The sequence below is a fragment of the Hordeum vulgare genome, chromosome 7H (genome assembly GCF_904849725.1).
Source record: "Hordeum vulgare subsp. vulgare chromosome 7H, MorexV3_pseudomolecules_assembly, whole genome shotgun sequence".
NCBI lineage: Eukaryota > Viridiplantae > Streptophyta > Magnoliopsida > Poales > Poaceae > Hordeum > Hordeum vulgare.
The window spans coordinates 116,602,469-116,625,685 of record NC_058524.1 but is presented as its reverse complement, the minus strand read 5'-3'; positions in this window follow the sequence as shown (position 1 = coordinate 116,625,685).

Sequence of the window (23,217 nt, the reverse complement as noted above, 5' to 3'; positions counted from 1 at the left end):
TCAGAACGCGTCTTCACAAGTGGCGATTCTAGAGTCTGTTGTGGTTGCCCCGCTGTCCCAGCACTCGGGCTCGGTTCCGACTGAGTTTTCTTCCGAGTACGCGGGTCGCGGGCCTGCAGCAGAAGTACACATGGACAACTCTCATGAAGATCCCTGTCAAGCTGGTCGGAACAAGCACGAGATCGGCGAAACGTCCGGCGCGCGTCGTCCGCCTCGCTGTTCTGCCAGTCGACATACTCGGCGGAGCAACGTGGAGTTGTTCCGCACGCCCCTCCTCAACTTGGCTGCGGCTGCCAAGATAGCCGATTCCCTCCAGCCGACTGATTCAGAGGCTGGTAGGGGAATCGAGCAGATCCGAGCCCTGTTGCACACGGCGCAGCAGCAGAATTCGGCAGTCTCCCAGTCGCATAACAGGATCCATAATAGTTGTGTTCATGCGAATACGCATCGGTCGGTTCACAGCCCAGGTTCCCATCAACGGCATAGAGGAGGCAGCCGTTCCATAAATCACGAAGATCGCCGCCGTTCACGCACCCCTCCGCGGGGTGGGCCCTACGGGCCCCGACATCATGATGATCGGCGTTCAGTCGGTGACACTTACGACCGAAGGCCCGACGCAAGAGGGCATATCGCCCAGCGGAGGGTCGACAGGGGCCGGGCCCACCGCGATGGTCACGATATTGACCGTCCGAGTGGAAGCAGGGCCATCGTTTCTGGTCCCGAGTGTTTCAGTCGAGCCATCCGTTCGGCTGTCATCCCTCCCAACTTCCGATTGGCGACGGGAATTAGCAAGTTTACAGGGGAGTCCAAGCCAGAAACGTGGCTGGATGATTACCGAGTAGCAGTCCAGATCGGAGGAGGAGACGACCATGTCTCCATGAAGCACCTCCCTCTGATGCTCGACGGCTCGGTGCGAGCGTGGCTGAACCAGTTGGCCCCCTCAAGCATCTACAGCTGGGCAGATCAGGCCCGAGTGTTCATCAGGACCTTCGAAGGGACGTGCAAGCGCCCTGCTGGCCTCGTGGAGCTCCAGCACTGCGTCCAGAAGCAGAATGAGCCCCTGCGAGACTTCATTCAGCATTGGACAACTCTCTACCACACGGTGGAGAACGTCACCGAGCATCAAGCAGTCTGCGCCTTCAAGGCAGGCGTGCGGTACAGAGATCTGTACCTGAAGTTCGGTCGAACAGGCGACATCTCCATGAGCAAGATGATGGAAATAGCGACGCGCTATGCTAATGGCGAAGAAGAAGACCGCATCCGAAGCGGCAAGCACAAAACAGTCGCTGATGGAGATGGGGGCAACACTCGGAAGCAGAAGCAGAAATCTCCGACTGCTCCGCAAGCAGAAGCTGCAGCCGTAACCAATGCCAAGTTCAAGGGCAAAGGGAAGGCTCAGTTCACCCCCAAGAAGAAACAGTTCAATAACCCCATCCTGGACCAGTCATGTCCGGTTCATATGAATATGGATGAAGAGGGCAACCCCATATATGCGAAGCATACCACTCGACAGTGTCGCCTCCTAATCCAGGGGTTCGGCGAAGGGCAACCGAGTGAAAAGGACAACGAACATGATGAGGAGGATAAGGAGGATCCGTTCCCCCAAGTCCATGCAACTCTCATGATTTTTTGCTGACGTTGAGAGCAAGAGTCGACTGAAGCTGGTGAACAGAGAGGTGAACATGGCCACCCCCACCAACCCGAAGTTCCTCAAATGGTCTCAGACTGCGATCACCTTCGACCAGTCGGATCATCCGGCCCATGTACCCACCCCGAGGAGACCGGCTCTGGTCGTCGACCCGGTGGTGGAAGGACTTCGACTGTGCAAAGTCCTCATGGACGGCGGCAGTGGCTTGAACATCATGTACGTCGACACACTCAAGGGGATGGGCATCCCGATGTCCAAACTCAGTGAGAGCAGCATGCAGTTCCATGGAGTCGTCCCTGGACGGAAGGCCAAGTCACTCGGCCAGATCACGTTGGACGTCGTTTTCGGCTCCGACAAGAACTTCCGCAAGGAAAAGCTGACGTTCGAAGTGGTCAACTTCCAGAGCGCTTATCATGCAATTCTGGGCCGCCCAGCGTATGCACGTTTCATGGCCCGTCCATGTTACGTATACCCGAAGCTGAAGATGCCAGGCCCGAAGGGTGTGATCACCATCACAGGCAATCGACAGCGAGCCGAAGAGTGCCTGCAGCAGGGATCAAGAATCGCCGACCAGCAGATGGCCGTCCTCCAGCTTGACGAGTACAAGAAAACAGTCGACCCCGCTGACCTGATGCACTCGAAGAAGCCAGCTTCAGAGTCTGCATTCCAGTCGGCGGGAGAGACGAAGAAGGTCAGCATCCACCCGACAGACGCCACTGCTACCCCGACGAACATCTCCACCACCCTCGATCCTAAATAGGAAGCCGAGCTCACCCAATTCCTCCGTGAGAACTGGGACATCTTCGCATGGAAAGCCTCTGACATGCCAGGTGTACCCAGGGAGTTGGCTGAGCACCGACTGCACGTGGATTCCACCGCTCGGCCTGTCCGAGAGCGCCTGCGCCGGTCCGCCGCGCACAAGAGGAAGGCAATTGGGGAAGAGGTGGCCAAGCTGTTGGCGGCCAACTTCATTCATGAGGTTCACCACTCCGAGTGGCTCGCCAATGTTGTCATGGTGCCCAAGAAGGATAAGTCGCTCCGAATGTGCATCGACTTCAAGCATCTCAATAAGGTCTGGCCGAAAGACCATTTTCCGCTCCCCCGCATAGATCAAATTGTCGATTCAACTGCGGGTTGCGAGCGTCTGTCATTTCTTGATGCCTATTCGGGCTATCATCAGATTCGTCTGTATGGTCCCGATGAGTTAAAAACAGCCTTGATCACCCCATTCGGGTGCTTCTGCTACATCACTATGCCATTCGGTTTGAAGAATGCATGAGCTACCTTTATGCGCATGATCCAAAATTGTCTCCTCGACCAGATCGGTCGGAATGTGGAGGCGTATATGGATGATATCGTAGTCAAGTCACGCAAAGGTTCCGACCTGCTGACTGACTTGGCAGAAACATTTGCCAACCTTCGTAGGTATGATATCAAGCTCAACCCCGCCAAATGTTCATTCGGCGTTCCCAGCGGAAGGTTACTCGGTTTCTTCGTTTCCGAATGAGGGATCGATGTCAACCCCGAAAAGATCGGGACCATCGTCCGAATGGAGAGGCCGGTCAGAATACACGATGTTCAACGGCTCACAGGTTGCCTAGCGGCTTTGAGCAGGTTCATGAGTCGACTCGGCGAGAAAGCACTTCCTCTGTACCGACTCATGAAGAAATCAGATACTTTCGAGTGGACAGACGAAGCCCAAGTCGCATTCGACGACCTCAAAGTCCTACTTTCCACCCAGCCGGTTCTTACTGCTCCGCTCAGTAAAGAGCCCCTTCTTTTGTACATCGCGGCTACAAATCAAGTCGTCAATACTGTTCTTACAGTCGAACGAGAAGAAGAAGGCAAAGCATATAAAGTTCAGCGGCCAGTGTACTACGTCTCCGAAGTCCTAACTCCTTCCAAGCAGAGGTATCCCCACTATCAAAAGCTTATCTACGGGATCTACATGACTGCGAAGAAGGTGGCCCATTATTTCCAAGACCACTCGGTGTCTGTCGTTTCTGATGCTCCGTTGTCAGAAATTCTCCACAATCGAGACACGTCTGGCCGAGTGGCAAAGTGGGCGATGGAGATGCTGTACTGCGATATCAAGTTCGAGGCCAAGAAAGCTATTAAGTCTTAAGCTCTGGCTGAGTTCATAGCAGAATGGGTAGAACAACAGCAACCGACCCACATCTACTCGGCCCATTGGACAATGTTCTTCGATGGGTCCAAGATGTTGAATGGCTCCGGCGCTGGCGTTGTGATCATATCGCCAAAGGGCGACAAACTCAAGTACGTGCTACAGATACACTTTGATTCCTCCAACAACGAGGCAGAGTATGAAGCTCTCCTCTACGGATTGCGCTTGGCCGTCTCACTCGGCGTCCGTCGCTTGATGGTCTACGGCGATTCGGATTTGGTGGTCAATCAAGTGATGAAAGAGTGGGACGTCAGGAACCCCAACATGACCACATACTGCAATGCAGTGAGGAAGCTTGAGAAGAAGTTTGAAGGTCTAGAACTTCACGATGTTCCGAGACTGAAGAACCAAGCAGCTGATGAGTTGGCAAAACTCGGATCCACTCGGAGACCAGTCCCGAGTGACGTCTGCCTCGAGCACCTTCACCTTCCCTCAGTCAAAGAAGATCCTTTTACAGAGGAACCAGTACAACCAAAGAGTTCAACAGATCCGACTGAAGTCGATGTACCTGCTGTGGTTGATTTGATCATGGAGATTCTTGCTGTCATCCCCGATTGGACTGTGCCGATCATTGCATATATCCTGAGGCAGGAATTACCAGAAGACGAAGTCCAGGCCAGGCAGATAGTCCGAAGGTCGAAGTCATTCACTGTCATTGATGGCCAATTGTACAAGGAAAGCGTTTCAGGCGTTCTTCAAGGATGCATCTCTCCAGAGGAAGGGCAGCTGATCCTGGAGGATATTCACTCGGGAACCTGCGGTCATCACGCCTCTTCGAGAGCAATTGTCGCTAAGGCATTCAGGGCTGGTTTCTTCTGGCTGCAGGCAAACGAGATGGCTAAAGATATGGTTGACCGATGTGAGGGCTGCCAGTTCTACTCCAACAAGTCCCACAAGCCGACGTCTGCGTTGAAGACAATCCCTCTTGTGTGGCCGTTTGCAGTGTGGGGATTAGATACAGTCGGTCCATTCAGGACAGGCCAAGGTGGATACACACATCTGTTGTTGGCAGTCGACAAGTTCACGAAATGGATCGAAGCCAAGCCCATCAAGAAGCTCGACGCCTCAACAGCCGTCAAGTTTGTCAGGGACATCATCTCCAGATTCGGTGTACCTCACAGCATAATCACGGATAACAGGACAAACTTTGACTCGGACAGATTCAAAGGTTTCTGTACAAGCCAAGGTATCCGAGTGGACTTTGCTTCCGTGGCGCACCCGCAGTCAAATGGACAAGCAGAGCGGGCGAACGGACTTATTCTACAAGGTTTGAAGCCCCAACTCCTGCGAGAGGTAGGACACGCCGCTGGCGCTTGGGTCACCGAGCTACCTTTAGTGCTTTGGGGTCTTCGCACAACCCCGAACAGATCTACAGGGCGATCACCGTTCTTCCTCGTCTACGGAGCAGAAGCAGTCCTTCCGAGTGACTTACTTCACAACGCTCCACGAGTCGAACTCTGCTCTGAAGCTGAAGCAGAACAAGCAAGGCAAGACAGAGTGGACCTTCTAGAGGAGGAGCGCGAGATGGCACTGACTCGCTCAACCATTTATCAACAAGATCTGCAGCGTTTTCACGCGCGACACGTTAGGAGTCGTACGTTCCAAGCAGGCGACCTGGTGCTCCGAGTGGATCAGCAAAGACCTCACAAATTGGCTCCTGCCTGGGAAGGACCCTTCATCATCTCAAAGGTGCTGAACAATGGAGCATACAGACTCTACAACATCGACAGGGAGATAGACGAGCCGTGAGCATGGAGCGGAGATCTCCTGAAGCGCTTCTACACGTGACCGTCGACTGAAGCAATGTAAAGAACAAGTATTGGTGAAATAATATAAAGCAGATTGAGTTTTTTGCAGGTTCAAAGTTCTTCCACGGTCGCAGACTCCGGTCTCAAAAAAAAAAAACTTAGCTACGATACAGAACCGCCTAAGTATTAACCCTCTCCGAGTGTGCACTTAACGTCACACTCGGGGACTTAGTTGCGATCCAGAATCGCCTAAGTATGAACTTTCTCCAAGTGTGCACTTAACGTCACACTCTGGGACTTAGCTGCGATCCAGAATCACCTAAGTATGAACTTTCTCCGAGTGTGCACTCAACGTCACACTCGGGGACTTAGCTGCGATCCAGAATCGCCTAAGTATGAACTTTCTCCGAGTGTGCAAACGTCACACTCGGAGACTTAGCTGCGATCCAGAATCGCCTAAGTATGAACTTTCTCCGAGTGTGCACTTAACGTCACACTCGGAGACTTAGCTGCGATCCAGAATCGCCTAAGTATGAACTTTCTCTGAGTGTGCACTTAACGTCACACTCGGAGACTTAGCTGCGATCCAGAATCGCCTAAGTATGAACTTTCTCCGAGTGTGCACTTAACGTCACACTCGGAGACTTAGCTGCGATCCAGAATCGCCTAAGTATGAACTTTTTCTGAGTGTGCACTTAACGTCACACTCGGAGACTTAGCTGCGATCCAGAATCGCCTAAGTATGAACTTTTTCCGAGTGTGCACTTAACGTCACACTCGGGGACTTAGCTGCGATCACGAATTGCCTAAGTATTAACTTTCTTCGAGTGTGCACTTAACGCCACACTCGGTGACTTAGCTGCGATCACGAATTGCCTAAGTATTAACTTTCTTCGAGTGTGCACTTAACGCCACACTCGGGGACTTAGCTGCGATCCAGAATCGCCTAAGTATGAACTTTCTCCGAGTGTGCACTAAACGTCACACTCGGGGACTTAGCTGCGATCACGAATTGCCTAAGTATTAACTTTCTTCGAGTGTGCACTTAACGTCACACTCGGGGACTTAGCTGCGATCACGAATCGCCTAAGTATTAACTTTCTTCGAGTGTGCACTTAACACCACACTCGGGGACTTAGATGCGATGCAGAATCGCCTAAGCACCCACATGCCTTCGACTGTATCCTAGAGGTACACTCGGGTAATCAACCGACAACTACATGAGTTGCAGACCGTCATTGAGGCTCATGTGGAGGTCAAAACAACTGACATCTACATGAGTTGCAAACCCTCATTGAGGCTCATGTGGATGTCAAAACAACTGACAACTACATGAGTTGCAGACCCTCATTGAGGCTCATGTGGAGGTCAAAACAACTGACATCTACATGAGTTGCAGACCCTCATTGAGGCTCATGTGGATGTCAAAACAACTGACAACTATATCAGTACCAACTCGCCCCGAGTGCGACCTGATAGTCGCACTCGACAACCTAGCGGCGATCCTACCGATCCACTCGGTGACAATACAGTTCCAATCGGAAATTCCACGGACCCTCAATGAGGCTCATGCAGATGTCAAGACAACTGACATGTTCCGAATGTTTGCCTTTGGCTTCACCACGAAACGCCAAACAAAAATTCGAGTCAAAATTGCAACAGAAGAGCAAAAGATTCGATTCAAAGTTTAACCAAAGATAGTGGCTCGGTGTGGATCAAGCTTACCCACACCGAAACAAGAATGTGACGGCCAACAGCAGTGGCCAAAGTTTCTTGCAAATCAACACTCGGCATACCGAGGATCAAGTTTTCTTACGCGTCGTCTGGAGTAGCGCCAGGACTGGAGGGCTCCAGGAAGGTGTCCAGGTCGATTCCATCGGCGATGCGGGTGGCACTTTCAAGGAAGGTTTCCATGAAGTCTTCGAATCGAAGTTTCTTCGTGTTGGCGACCTTCAACGCTTTCAGCTTCTCCTCACGCACGTCCTTACAATGCACTCGGACCAAGGACAGAGCAACATCTGCACCACAGCGAGCCGCCGATTTCTTCCATGACTGCACTCGGTTGGGGACCTCCTCCAGTCGACTCATCAAGTTCTCCATCTCCTGCCGCGACTCATCTTCCGGCCAAAGCTCCTTGTCGATCCGGCCGACGACTTCTCTCAGTCGACCGATGAAAGGACCAACTTTGCCCACGCGAATGTGTGCTGCGAGCAGATCTTGATTGGCGTCCTCGCCGAGTGGAACGTTCTCACGAACCGACCGCTCCACATCAGCTGCTTCAGCTTCAGCGTCAATGCAAAAATCTGCAACAACAGGACAAGCAAACAATAAGCGCCGAGTGTCACGCACATACCACAACCACTCGGAAAAAGCAGGACTTACCAGCCAGACGCGTCATCATCTGCCGAGCCCAGTCACTGACGTATTTCTCCTGCGCTCTGCACCGTTTGTTCAGCACATCCATTTCTCCCATTAGAGCAGTCCTTTGTTTCCCCATCTTCTCAACTTCCTCAGTCAGCACTTTGTTTGCTTCACGAGCCTCCTCCAACAACTTCTCTCGTTCCGCCAGAACCTCCTTCATACCAGCCATTGCAAGCAGTGCCGCATCCCGCTCACCAGCAAACTGAATCTTCTCCGCCCGCAGAGTCTCATATGTTGTCCCCATTTCACAAGTTTTCTGCCAGCCAGCACCAAGAGGCAATCAGACAATTCAACAATAAAACTCTAAGTTCTTCAGACCCCTGCCGATGCAAGCAGTCGACAGCGGCTTCGGGGACTACACCCAGTGGGTTCACTAAGAGTGACCCCACTGGCATGCAACTCAAGCAGGCCCGCCCTATTGAGATACATGTTACCACCTACGCCTACGAGGCTCATACTACCCGACCTGAGTAAAATTAGTCTCGGAGACTCTTACAGTAAGTGCACCCCGACTGCCACAACTGTTTGCAGTCGACCATATTATTTCCAGATCTGACCAAGGCAAAGACAATATGTATAAAGACAACTGCCGGTGCAAGCACTCGGCAGAAGTCTCGGGGACTACACCCACTGGGTTCACTCAGAGTGAACCCATTGCAAACATCATCCGGTAACCGAGAACACCCAGTGGGTTACATGAGAAAAGTAAATACTTACTAGCCCACTTACTCGGATATCTTCCCGCAGCTCCAAACTCCGCTGGTACAGGGATGCGATGGAGTCGTATGCTTTTTTGGTTCTCCCGCCATTAGCTCCACCTGCACCATGGCCCCCTTGGCCGCTCCCACTTGCTCCTCCGGGAGACGCTGGATGTTGAACTCAGCATTCGACGAGCCAAGCATCGTTGGAAGTTCCTGGGGCATCCCAAGACCCGCTCCGGTAGGTTCATCATCCACCAACACCGTTTCAGTCGGTGGCATCGCATCAGTCGGCAGCACGTCTGCGGCGAGAGCAGTGACTGGCGGAGCAGCCTCAAGAACAGGCTCCGCAGCTTGCTCAGGTCTCCCCTGGTCGCCCTCGTCCACGCAAATCGCCCCTGATAGACCGAAGCGCACGAGATCTTAGAAAAAGAAAGAGGCAAGACTTAAGATAGAATTCGTGACACGATAGTATAACACTCTTGGAGTCTCTACAACGCACCTGGCTGGGACGAGATGACGTTGTCTGCGTCCATAGGATCATCCTTCTGGCGCGCCGGAGAGGTGGGAGAGGTGGCAATCCTGTCGAGTGAAATTCATTCGACCTTCAAACAGGAGTTCGACCGAATATCATAAGAAGTTGGAGGAACAGAACACTTACGTCGAGGTGACAGGAACGACGACCCTTATCTGCGGCAAAGCCTTCCGAGGTTTAGACCCACTCGGTTTGGCCACCTTGGAAGGCTGACCCACGGACTCGACAGCAGCGTCCCTGGCCCTCTTGGTGCTCCGAGCACTCGGAACCATGGGAGCAGCAGGCGGAGCACTCGAGGATGCCAGAGGGGCTGAGGGAACCGCAGGTTCATGTCGGCGCTTGGTCCAGTGCTCTGGCAGCAGAGGCGGCGAGTCCTGCTCTTCGTCATCCTCCTCTTCTTCACCAGACTCCTCCTCCGTCTCCCCACTGTCGGAGACATACTCGCCGCTCTCCACACTGCCCTCCTGGCTACCTTCTTCCTCTTCCTCATCCGGGTCCCCGTTCGAGACAGGAGAAAACCAGTTGGTCCACTTCTGTGTGAAATACAGTCGGCGACATCAAACGACAGACAGAGGTTCAAGAAAACGACGAAACTAAAACAGATACGTGAACTCGACAAATGGTACTGACCTGGTTCGGAGGAGGATTGTCCGCGCTGAAAGCCCTCACTCGCCGAGACCCTCTGGGGTTCTCACAGGCGCCAGTGATCTGGAGCACCCACGACGCCACCTTCTCCTCGGTCACGCTCAAGACGTTGGTCCGAGGGGAGTCTTCGGGCCCCGTGTAGTGCCACATGGCGTGGTCGCGAGCCTGCAGTGGTTGTATGCGCCGACCAAGGAAAGTCTCCAGCAAATCCATGCCGATGACTCCCCTTCTGACGACGTCTACGAGTGCGACGACCAGGGGCTGGATGTCGATCTTCTCCGCCTTCGTAAGCGCGAGCTGCTTAGGTGGAGCGGGACGATCTAAGCAAAAAGGAGGCAACCCTGTCGAGGCATTCGGGCAGGCAACGTCTTGGCAGTAGAACCACGTCGACTGCCAGTTCCTAACCGACTCACTCAGCCGAAGAGCAGGATAACTACTCCGACTCTTTTTCTGGAAACCTAAGCCTCCGCAGAGTTGGGGAAGATTTGTTTTATCATCCGACAGACTGAGTCGTTTGATAGTTTGAGATCTAGCAGAGAATATATGTTTGAACAACCCCCAGTGGGGAGGGCAGCGGATGAAGCACTCGCACATAACTATGAAAGCATAAAGATGGGCAATAGCATTCGGGGGAGAGTGGTGAAGCTGTGCCCCGAAGTTGTTCATAATGCCCTTGAAGAAAGGATGCGGGGGCAGAGAGAAACCTCGATAGACATGGCTGAGCAGCAAGACACGCTCCCCCTCCTGGGGCACCGACTCGACCTCATTCTCTGCCGGCAGCCTCCAAGACTTGTGCACGATCATCCCGTGCTCCACCAGCTGCAGTAGATCCCCCTCTATCACCATGGAGGGGAGGAAGTCGCCTTGGATCCACCCCGCCGACAACGGCCGCCGCCGCCGCTGAGCAGGAGCCGGCGCCTTCCCCTTCTTCTTCCTCGCCTTCATCTTGCTGATCTGACCCTTGGTCATGGCAGAAGCTACGAATCCGCGGAGAGGAAGGAAGAGTGGAGAGGTTAGGTGCGCTGGAGGTGGCGAGGAGGACGAAGAAAGGCAAAAGATCCGGCGGACGTAACGAAAAACCCTCACCGCTGGGATTTAAATAAGATTCCGACTGGGCCACTGGCAGGTGGCCCCGAAATCTTATCCCCCGACTGACCGCGGCGATATCAGTGGAGAAGTTGAAGGCGCGAGAATCGAGGCGTCAGGCGCTACTCGAGCGCGCTGGCGTCATCCCCGCTGAGCGCGCGGAAACCGAAATTTGAGGATCCCGGAAAATCCGCTGCTGTTAGTTGACTGGTCACGTCAAGAGATACCCCGGGAGCACTCGGTTTCCGACAGTTTGTTCCACAAAGATTTCCACTCAGACCGTTGGTCAGAGAAGATAAAATGGATCGAGGCAGACAACGCCAAAGTCGCATCCATTCCAGTCGGATCCAAACTTCAAGCATCGCTTCGTCGTTCCAACCCCAATCCATTCGGGGACTAATGATGGGGTTATAGTCCTAGGGTAGGGTCATAGGCCTGCCCTGTAAGTCCTACCCAAGGACTACCCCTCATAAGGGACAAGGCCCTTAGTCAGTTCCGACTGAATTAAGGAGTCCCCATCGTCCAGTCGGCAACAGGTCCTCGACCATCCAGTCGGAGACTAGCATTCGGAGAACATCCAACTAACCGACTGGCTGCCACTCGGAACATCATAACCCCCCTGGAGGGAAACGGTCGTACATTTCCCTGTGCATTTATTAGCATTTAGGAGGTATGTTACCGGTAACGTACGCATTCAATCGCCACTACTCCACCCCTGTACCGGAACCGTTGTGGACGGCAGCGCACTCTATATAAGCCACCCTCCCCCTCTGGTGCAGGGGTTAGAAAATCATTGTATTCCATATTCCACTCGACAAAAAGCTCCCAGAGCATTGAGACGTAGGGCTATTACCTCCACCGTAGAGGGGCCTTAACTCATACAACCTCGCCGTAGCTGGGACTCTGCCCATCCTTTTCGTACCATACACATCTATTGTCAGGCTTATACCCACGACAGGTGTTAAACCGAAATAATTGTTATTTGGTGCTTGTGTTAAGCATGAACATGATTGGATCGTGTTTATTGCAATACGATTATTCATTTAAAAGAATAATGGTTACTCTATTTGCTTGAATAATCACCTTCAATGGTTTATTGAATCTCGATCATAGTGTTACACATGTTCATGATATTAGTGCCAAAAGATACGAGGTAATGATGATAGTACCACTTACTTGTGGCACTGCCCCTTGAGTCATGTTGGTATAAATTGCATGAAGAGGCTCCATGATGATGGATCTTTATACTCACCTGATTTTGAATCACTAGTGACATGCAAATCATACCACATGAGCAAGGCCTTGTTTTCATTGAGATGAGACGAGATAGTAACTTGTTGGAAGTGATACATTTTGATGTATGCAGTCCAATGGGTGCTGAGGCACGCAGTGGATATCATTATGTTCTTACTTCATTGACGATTTGAGTGGATAAAAGAGTATTTACTTAATGAATCACAAGTCTGAAATATTGAAAAGTTCAATTCTGTTTCGGAGTGAAGTTTGTCGTAACAAGAGGATAAACTGTCTACGATATGATCATAGAAATGAATATCTGAGTTACGAGTTTTGATACGCAGTTAAGACAATGTGGAAATTGTTTCGCAGTTCATGCCACCTGGAACATCATAGTGTGATGATGTGTCTGAGCGTCATAGCCACGCAGTATTTGGTATGGTGCATGCTATGATGTCTCTTATCGAATTACCACTATCGTTTATGGGTTATGCATTAGAGACAACCACATTCAATTTAAATAGGGCACCGCGTATTTCCGTTGAGATGACATAGTATAGACTGAGGTATAGAGAAATCTAAACTTTCATTTCTTGAAAGTTTGGGGCTTCGACACTTGGGTGAAAAAGTTTCAGTCGAATAAGCTCAAACCCAAAGCGGATAAATGCATCTTCATAGGATATCCAAAACAGTTGGGTACATCTCCTATCTCAGATCCGAAAGCAAAGTGTTTTGTTTCAAGAAACGGATCCTTTCTCGAGGAAAGGTTTCTCTCGAAAGAATTGAGTGGGAGGGTGGTAGAATTTAATGAGGTTATTGATCCATCACTTCAACCAGTGTGTAGCAGGGCGCAGGAAGTTATTCCTGTGGCGCCTACACCAATTGAAGTGAAAGCTGATGATGGTGATCATCGAGCATCAGATCAAGTTACTACAAGCCTCGTAGGTTGACAAGGTCGCGTACTACTGCAGAGTGGTACGGTAACCCTGTCTTGGAGGTCATGTTGTTGAGCAACAGTGAACCTACGAGTTATGGAGAAAGCAATGGTGGGCTCGGATTCCGACAAATGGCTGGAAGCCATGAAATCCGAGAGAGGATCCATGTATGAAAACAAAGTGTAGACTTTGGAAGAACTACTTGATGGTCATATGACTATTGAGTAAAGATGGATCTTTAAAAGGAAGACAGACGATGATGGTGATAAGTCACTATTAAGAAAAGCTCGACTTGTCACAAAGATGTTTCCGACAAGATCAAACAGTTGACTATGATGAGACTTTCTCACTCGTAGTGATGCTGAAAGTCTGTTAGAATTATGTTAGTAGTTGTTGCATTATTTTTGACATATTGCACATAGGATGTCAAAACATTGTTTCATCGACGGTTTCCTTGAGCAAACATTGTATGTGATACAACCAGAAGGTTTTGTCGATCCTAAAGATACTAAAAAGTATGCAAGCTCCATCGATCCTTCAATGGACTGGTGCAAGCATCTCGGAGTTGGAATATACACTTTGATGAGATCATCAAAGATTTTGGGTTTGTACAAGGTTTATGAGAAACTTGTATTTCCAAAGAAGTGAGTGGGAGCACTATAGAATTTCTGATAAGTATATGTAGTTGACATATTGTTGATCAGAAGTAATGTAGAATTTATGTGAAGCATAAAAGGTTGTTTGAAAGGAGTTTTTCAAAGGAATACCTGGATTGAGCTACTTGAACGTTGAGCATCAAGATCTATGGAGATAGATCAAAACACTTAAATAGAAGTTTCAACAAGATGCATGCCTTGACAAGTTTTTGAAGGAATTCGAAATAGATCAGCAAAGAAGGAGTTCTTGACTGCGTTGTAAGGTGTGAATCTGAGTAAGACTCAAAACCCGACCACGACAGAATAAAGAGAATAGACGAAGGTCGTCTTCTATGCCTTAGCCGTAGACTCTAAAGTATGCCATGCTGAGTACCGCACCTGATGTGTGCCTTGCAGCAAGTCTGTTAAGAGGTACACAGAGTGATCCAGGATTGGATCACTGATCAGCGGTCAAACTTATCCTTAGTAACTAAATAGACTAAGGAATTTTTCTCGATTATGGAGGTGGTTAAAGAGTTCGTCGTAAAGGGTTACGTCGATGCAAGCTTTGACACTAATCTGAATAACTATGAGTAGTGAAACGGATTCGTATAGTAGAGTAGATATTTGGAGTATTTCCGAATAGCACATAGTAGCAGCATGTATAAGATGACATAAAGATTTGTAAAGAACACACGGATCTGAAAGTTTCAGAACCGTTGACTAAAACCTCTCTCACGAGCAAGACGAGATTAGACCCCATAACTATATGGGTGTTGGATTCGTTGGAATCACATGGTGATGTGAACTAGATTATTGACTCTAGTGCAAGTGGGAGACTGTTGGAAATACGCCCTAGAGGCAATAATAAATTAGTTATTATTATATTTCTTTGTTCATGATAATCGTTTATTATCCATGCTATAATTGTATTGATTGGAAACACAGTGCATGTGTGGATACATAGACAAAACACTGTCCCTGGTAAGCCTCTAGTTGACTGGCTCGTTGAGATGGTCAAGGTTTCCTGACCATAGGCAAGTGTTGTCACTTGACAACAGGATCACATCATTAGGAGAATCATGTGATGGACTAGACCCAAACTAATAGACGTAGCATGTTGATCGTGTCATTTTGTTGCTACTGTTTTCTGCGTGTCAAGTATTTGTTCCTATGACCATGAGATCATATAACTCACTGACACCGGAGGAATGCTTTGTGTGTATCAAACATCGCAACGTAACTGGGTGACTATAAAGATGCTCTACAGGTATCTCCGAAGGTGTTCGTTGAGTTAGTATGGATCGAGACTGGGATTTGTCACTCCGTGTGACGGAGAGGTATCTCGGGGCCCACTCGGTAATACAACATCACACACAAGCCTTGCAAGCAGTGTGACTTAGTGTAAGTTGCGGGATCTTGTATTACGGAACGAGTAAAGAGACTTGCCGGTAAACGAGATTGAAATAGGTATGCGGATACTGATGATCGAATCTCGGGCAAGTACCATACCGAAGGACAAAGGGAACGACATACGGGATTATATGAATCCCTGGCACTGAGGTTCAAACGATAAGATCTTCGTAGAATATGTGGGATCCAATATGGGCATCCAGGTCCCGCTATTAGTTATTGACCAAGGAGTCACCCGGGTCATGTCTACATAGTTCTCGAAACCGCACGGTCTGCACACTTAAGGTTCGACGTTGCTTTATGCGTATTTGAGTTATATGGTTGGTTACCGAATGTTGTCCGGAGTCCCGGATGAGATCACGGACGTCACGAGGGTTTCCAGAATGGTCCGGAAACGAAGATTGATATATAGGATGACCTCATTTGATTACCGGAAGGTTTTCGGAGTTACCGGGAATGTACCGGGAATGACGAATGGGTTCCGGGTGTTCACTGGGGGGGGGGCAGCCCACCCCGGGGAAGCCCATAGGTCTTGGGGGTGGCGCACCAGCCCTTGGTGGGCTGGTGGGACAGCCCAAGAAGGCCCTATGCGCCATAGATAGAAAATCTAAGAGAAAAGAAAAAAAGGAGGTGGGAAAGGAGAGAAGGACTCCACCTTCCAATCCTAGTTGGACTAGGATTGGAGGAGGATTCCTCCTCCCTTGGTGGCGCAGCCCTTGGGGCTCCTTGAGCCTCAAGGCAAGCCTCCCCTCCCCTCCTCCTATATATATGGAGCTATTAGGGCTGATTTGAGACAACTTTTGCCACGGCAGCCCGACCACATACCTCCACGGTTTTACCACTAGATCGCGTTTCTGCGGAGCTCGGGCGGAGCCCTGCTGAGATTAGATCACCACCAACCTCCGGAGCGCCATCACGCTACCGGAGAACTCATCTACCTCTCTGTCTCTCTTGCTAGATCAAGAAGGCCGAGATCATCATCGAGCTGTACGTGTGCTGAACGCGGAGGTGCCGTCCGTTCGGCACTAGATCGGAGCGGATCGTGGGACGGATCGCGGGACGGTTCGTGGGACGGTTCGCGGGGCGGATCGAGGGACGTGAGGATGTTCCACTACATCAACCGCGTTTCTTAACGCTTCTGCTATGCGATCTACAAGGGTACGTAGATCGGAAATCCCGTCTCGTAGATCGGAAATTTTTGTTTCCCACGCGACGTTCCCCAACAACAACCCCGGAGTGACAATATCCGGAACCACTATCGGAGATGACCATAGTATGAGGAGTTCATGTATTTACTAAGTGCTAATGCTTGGTTCCGGTTCTCTATTAAAAGGAGAACCTTAATATCCCGTAATTTCCATTAGGACCCCGTTGCCACGGGAGGGATGGACAATAGATGTCATTCAAGTTCTTTTCCCTAAGCACGTATGACTACATACAGAATACATGCCTACATTACATTGACGAACTGGAGCTAGTTGCATATCTCTCGGTGTTATAACTGTTGCATGACGAATATCATCCGGCATAATTATCCATCACCGATCCAATGCCAACGAGTTTTTCCTACTGGTCCTTGCTACGTTACTTTGCTGCTACTGCTGTCACTGCTGCTACTGTTACCCTGTCACTATTGCTGTTGCTGCTGCAATTGTTACTCTGCCGCTACTGCTGTCACTGCTACTGTTACCATTGCTACTGTTGCTATCACACTACTTGGCTACTGATACTTTGCTGCAGATACTAAGTCTTTCAGGTGTGGTTGAATTGACAACTCAACTGCTAATACTTGAGAATATTCTTTGGCTTCCCCTTGTGTCGAATCAACAAATTTGGGTTGAATGCTCTACCCTCGAAAACTGTTGCGATCCCCTATACTTGTGGGTTATCAAGACTATTTTCTGGCGCCGTTGCTGGGGAGGCATAGCTCTATTCTCTGAGTCACTTGGGATTTACGCATGCTGATCACTATGAGGAATCCGAGAGATCCAAAAACTAAAGTCTTGCACTCAACTATGAGGACAGGTAAGGAACTGCCATCCAGCTCTGCACTTGATTCACCTTCAGTTATTAGTAAGTTTGCGACACCACCTCCTGCTAGAAATTTTTATGTGTTGCCTGTGCTTGATGATGCTACTTCTGCTATCCATGATACTTGTGATGATGCTTTGCTTGATACTGCTTTGCCACTAGGTGCATTCCTAGATGCACAAATTGCTAGAGATGCTGCTAGATGTAATGATACTTCTGAAACTGCTAAGATTATTGAAGTAGAACCTGCTATTTCACCTGTTAGAACTAGCTCTCCTGGATATGAATTGCCTGATATGCCTGAGGGTTATGTTATGGAGGGAGAGATAGCTGAGGACTTTCTTGCTTGTAAGGATAGCTATGATCTTGAGAAATTACTGTGCAAGTGGAAGGAAAAATTTGTGAACGCTCGGATGAAATACGACCCGAAGTTTTCTACTTCGCCTATCTTTGTGACCGATAAGGATTATGAATTCTGTGTCGACCCTGAGTTAACCACTTTGGTCGTATATGATCCTTTTCATGGTTATGAGTCTGAAACGGTTGTAGCCCATCTTACTAAGCTACACGATATAGCCACCCTATTCACGAGTGAGGAAAAGATCCGCCACTACTATATCCTTAAGGGGTTTCCTTTCTCGCTAAAGGATGATGCTAAGACTTGGTTCACTTCTCTTGCTCCTGGTTGTGTGCGTAGCCCCCAGGGTATGATCTACTACTTCTCTGAAAAATATTTTCTTGCCCATAAGAAGCAAGCTGCCTTGCAGGAAGTATACAACTTTGTGCAAGTTGAAGAAGAGAGTCTCCCACAAGCTTGGGGGAGGCTTGTCCAGCTACTGAATGCTTTGCCCGATCACCCTCTTGAGAAGAATGAAATACTTGATATCTTCTATAATGGACTAAGCGATGCTTCTAAGGACCACCTAGATAGTAGTGCTGGTTGTGTTTTCAGGGAACGAACAGTGGAACAAGCTGAGATTCTATTGAATAATATCGTGTGCAATGAGAATGCTTGGACTATTCCCGAACCACCTCCAAAGCCAACTCCTAAGAAAAGAGGTATTCTATTCCTCAGTCCTAAAGATATGCAAGAGGCTAAGAAATCTACGAAAGAGAAAGGCATTCAATCTGAAGATGTCAAAAATCTACCACCTATCGAAGAGATCCATGGTCTTGATAACCCGTAATAGGTAGTAGAGGTAAATTCTCTTCGTAGATTCAGTGAGCGTGATATTCCTTTTGATAAACCTGCTAGCTTATGCCTGGATGAATTTGATAACTTTGTTGCCAAACAACAAAGTTTCAATGATTATGTTAGCACACAATTGGAACAGAATGCTCGTATGCTTAGTCATTTAAGTGCCTGTGTGGAGAGAAACGTCAATGATCTTAAGTTGTTGAGTAAACATGTCTCTATGGTTACTACTCAAGTAGAACAACTACTTAAGGAGCAAAATGACTTGCTCAATGAGTTGAATGACAATTCTGTCAGAGTCGTCACTAGAGGCGGTAGAATGACCCAGGAACCTTTGTATCCTCAGGGTCATCCTAAGAGAATTGAACCAGATTCTCAAGGAGTTAGCACTGATGCACCTAGTCATCCTAGGAACTTGCATGCTAGCAATCCTCTTGCTGTTACACCCGAGAATCCAAACGATGTCTCTGTTTTTGATGCCGAAACACAATCTCGTGATGAACATGAGCCTTATGATAATATCGATAGTAATGTTCATGTTGATGCTCAACCTAGTAATGATAAGGATGTGGAGATTGAACCTGTTGATCTTGATAACCCACAACCTAAGAATAGGAGATACGATAAGAACGACTTCATTGCTAAGAAGCATGGTAAAGAAAGAGAACCATGGGTTCAGAAACCCATGCCCTTTCCTCCCAAACCATCCAAGAAAAAGGATGATGAGGATTTTGAGCGATTTGTTGAAATGATTAGACCTGTCTTTCTCTAAATGCGTTTGACAGATATGCTCAAAATGTCTCCGTATGCTAAGTACATGAAGGATATTGTGACTAATAAGAGGAGGATACCTGAGGTTGAGATTTCCACCATGCTCGCTAATTACACCTTTAAGGGTGGAACTCCTAAGAAACTAGGTGATCCCGGAGTGCCCACTATACCTGGCTCCATTAAAGTCAACTACGTTACAACTGCTTTATGCGACCTTGGAGCCGGTGTTAGTGTTATGCCTCTCTCTCTCTTTATCGTAGACTTGAACTGGATAAGTTGACACACTGAAATCTCTCTGCAAATGGCCGACAAATTAACTGCTTTCCCTATCGGCATTTGCGAACATGTTCCTGTTGTGGCTGCTAACATTACTATCTTAACAGACTTTGTTATCCTGGATATTACTGAGGATGATGCCATAGCGGTCATCCTTGGAAGACCCTTTTTAAACACTGCAGGGGCTGTTATTAATTGCAACAAAGGCAATGTCACTTTCCATGTCAATGGTAATGAGCATACGGTGCACTTTCCGAAGAAACAATATCGGGTACATTGCATCAATGCTATTGAAAAAACTTCATCGATTCTTATTGGGAGCTTTGAATGCCCTATAGCTACTGTCAAGATGAAGTATGATTTGCTTGTTGGGGATATACACATCCCCATTGAGGTAACCTAGTGACTATTCGAAAATTCTCCGTTTTTACGTGATTCAAAAAAAGTTTGTCAAGGAGACTTGATCAACCTCATTGACCGATTTCTTTTTGATGACCATGACATGGATGAATCTGAGAGTCACAACCCTCTGTTCCAAACCTTTACCTTTGGTAGCTTAGAGGAAAAATGATAGATTTAGCTTTAGTGTCTCCTGTTTTCTTTTTTTTGCGTCCCGTAGAAAAGTGTCCCGAAAATAAAGGTTCTCCGAATGCCGTGAAAATCAAGTATGATTTTTTTAGAATTTTTGAAAAAATCTGAGACGGAGAGCTAGTCAGGGGGATGCACCCGTGGGCCACAAGCCCAGGAGGCGTGGGCACCCCCCTGGCCGCGCCTACGAGGCTTGTGGGGCCCACATGTCCCCCCTCCACTTATTCCATCTCCCATCTCCTTCTGCTACCTCCAGAAAAATTGATTCTACAGCTGAAACCCGTGTTCTTGCTCTTCTTGCTGCGATTTTCGATCTCCTTGTGCAAAGCACCATTCACCAAACTGTTTTGGGGTAATTGCTCCTTGGTATGTGACTCCTCCATTGGTCCAATTAGTTTTTGCTCTAGTTGCTTATTCGTTGCGTATTTTTGCTGCCCTGGTGACCCTGTTCTTGAGCTTTGCATGCTAATTTTAGCTGGTCCCAAGTAGTTTTGATGCGTGATATGGCCTCTAGGCACTTGTCGGAGAAGTTGCTATGAGTTTCGTTGAGCCTTGTTCACTTTTCCTTTGAGTTACTAAATATTTCAGAAAAGGAAGTTGTTTAGGAGAAACTATCATCGTGGTTCTTCAAGCAAGAGGGCCCCCGCCTCGCGATTCGGGAACCCGATCCTTACCAACCGAGGAACACACAGGTACAACCATGTGAATGGCCTTCTGATGAATTCATGATTGATGCAGGTTTCAAAGACGAGTTTGATACACTTGTTCACAGCGTTGGACATGAAGAATTCATCTCCGATAAATGTGAACAGTATACTACTCTCACTGCCTCTTTTGTTCGTAGATTCAAATTTTCAGCTGGTCGTGACACATCCGTACGGTTTGATCTCTATGACAAATTGTATACCATGGATTTAGAGGACTTCAATAGAACTTGCAAGATACCTGATTGGGGCAGTCTCAATGATCGTCCTAAATCTTTGGTTAGGGATTTTTTTCTCTAGTATAACTGTTGGAGAAACTAGAGATATTACGCACGCTACCATGGGGAGCATTCATTTTCCTGCCCTACATTACTTTGCCCTCTTCATAGGTAGATGCATTAACGGCAAGATTGAGCATTGTCACCTCTGCGCACCTGACCTTAGTATTCTTAAGACGCAGTAACGGGTGATAGAAGTTTCAACATGGGAGGTATAATAGCAAGGAGGCTGAATAATAATGCTAATTAAGGGGATTTCTTTGGTGGCATCTATGCCACTCGCATAGCAAATTTTCTTGGAATACCCATCCGCGAAGGAGATCCCCCACTCCATACAGTGTTCCTTGATCGCGCCACTATGATACGCTATCAATTCCTTGAGAGGGATAATGAATCCCTCCTATACCGGTTAATATTTAGCCGACATCATGTTTTCCATATTACCCTTCCTGCTCCTTCCTTCTCCATTGTTAGAATGTTAGTGGCTCTCGCATGCATATCTGTTTATCTGTCAAAGAGCCATATTACTTTGTCTTGTCCTTTGTGTTTGCTTGCAGATTCCAGCTTAGTCCAATGCACGAGCATTCTTATTATTGTTCACATCGTTCGGTCGTGCAAGTGAAAGGCAATAATGATGATATATGATGAAGTGACCGAGCCTGGAAAAGCTGGTATGAACTCGATCTATTTTGTTTTTGTAAATATGACTAGCTCATCGTTCCTAATTCAGCTTTGTTGTGAGAGAAGCATGTTTGCAATGACAACTTAGAGATAATAGTTTCTGATGGCATGCTTAATTAGCTAGGAGCTTATAATGGTTTGTCTTGGATGCCAACATGAATTTTGAGATGATTATGATGTAGTATGATAGGATGGTATCCTCCTTTGAATGATTCAAGTGGCTTGACTTGGCACATGTTTACGCATGTAGTTGAAACGAAATCAACATAGCCTCTATGATATTCATATTCATGGTGATTTATGTCCTACTCATGCTTGCACTCAATGTTGGTTGATCTCATTGCATATTGATGACTGTTGTCACTCTCTAGTTGGTCACTTCCCAGTCTTTTGCTAGCCTTCACTTGTACTAAGATGGAATACTGCTTGTGCATCCACTTCCATAAACCCAAAGTTGTTCCATATGAGTCTACCATACCTACCTATATGCGGTATCTACTTGCCATTCCAAGTAAATTTGCATGTGCCACTCTCTAAACCTTCAAGAAATAATCTGTTTTGCATGCCCGAACCGCTCATGTGGTGACAAGGGGCGATCAGTATCTTCTATGCTAGGCTTGTTATCCTCGATATGTGTTTATTCACTATCATTCATGATAAAGGGGCCGGTAATTGGAATGCCCAGTTCCATGCTCAAATGGAAAAGATAATTGCAAACGAAACTCCCCCTGGACTGTTGTTGGTATGGACGGCACCCGAGTATTCGGCTAGTCGTGGAGTGTGATTGATCGGTGGTGGGGGAGTCAAAACTTTACTTTTTGTTTGGGAACCGCCTATAGTATGTGTAGCATGGAAGATGGTGAAAGCTCTTGGTCATGGCGTTGACAATGAAAGCATGCCACCCAAAATTATTTATGTTTGTCTTCAGAAGCTTGAGCTCTGGCACCTCTGCAAATCAATGCTTCCCTCTGCGAAGGGCCTATCTATTTATGTTTCTGTTGAGTCACCCTCTTCTTATAAAAGCACTAATTAGAGAGCACCTCTGTCATTTCTATGCTTTTCTTTTAATTGTTATTGAGTACGACTATGACTGGATCTTCTTTGCCATGAATTACAATGTTGAGTCAGCCCTTGGCCTTTGAAGGTGCTCTGCATTTATGTTTTGCGGTCTCAGAAAGAGCTAGCGAGATACTGCTTCATGATTGTTTTGATTGAAGTGTTGACGTTTGAAACTTATTATTATTGCTCGCTAGTTGATTATGCCATTGATATGAGTTCCTCTTGAGATCTAAATGTCATTGCTTATGTGGTTAGCTTATGATCTTGCTGAAATTCTGAATATGAGTTAGACATAATTACAACAACAAGATCAAACAGAGTTCGTAATAGTTTTTCTTTTGTCTCTTTCAGTTTGTCAACTGAATTGCTTGAGGACAAGCAAGGCTTTAATCTTGGGGGAGTTGATACGTCTTCGTCGTATCTACTTTTTCAAATTCTTCTGCCCTTGT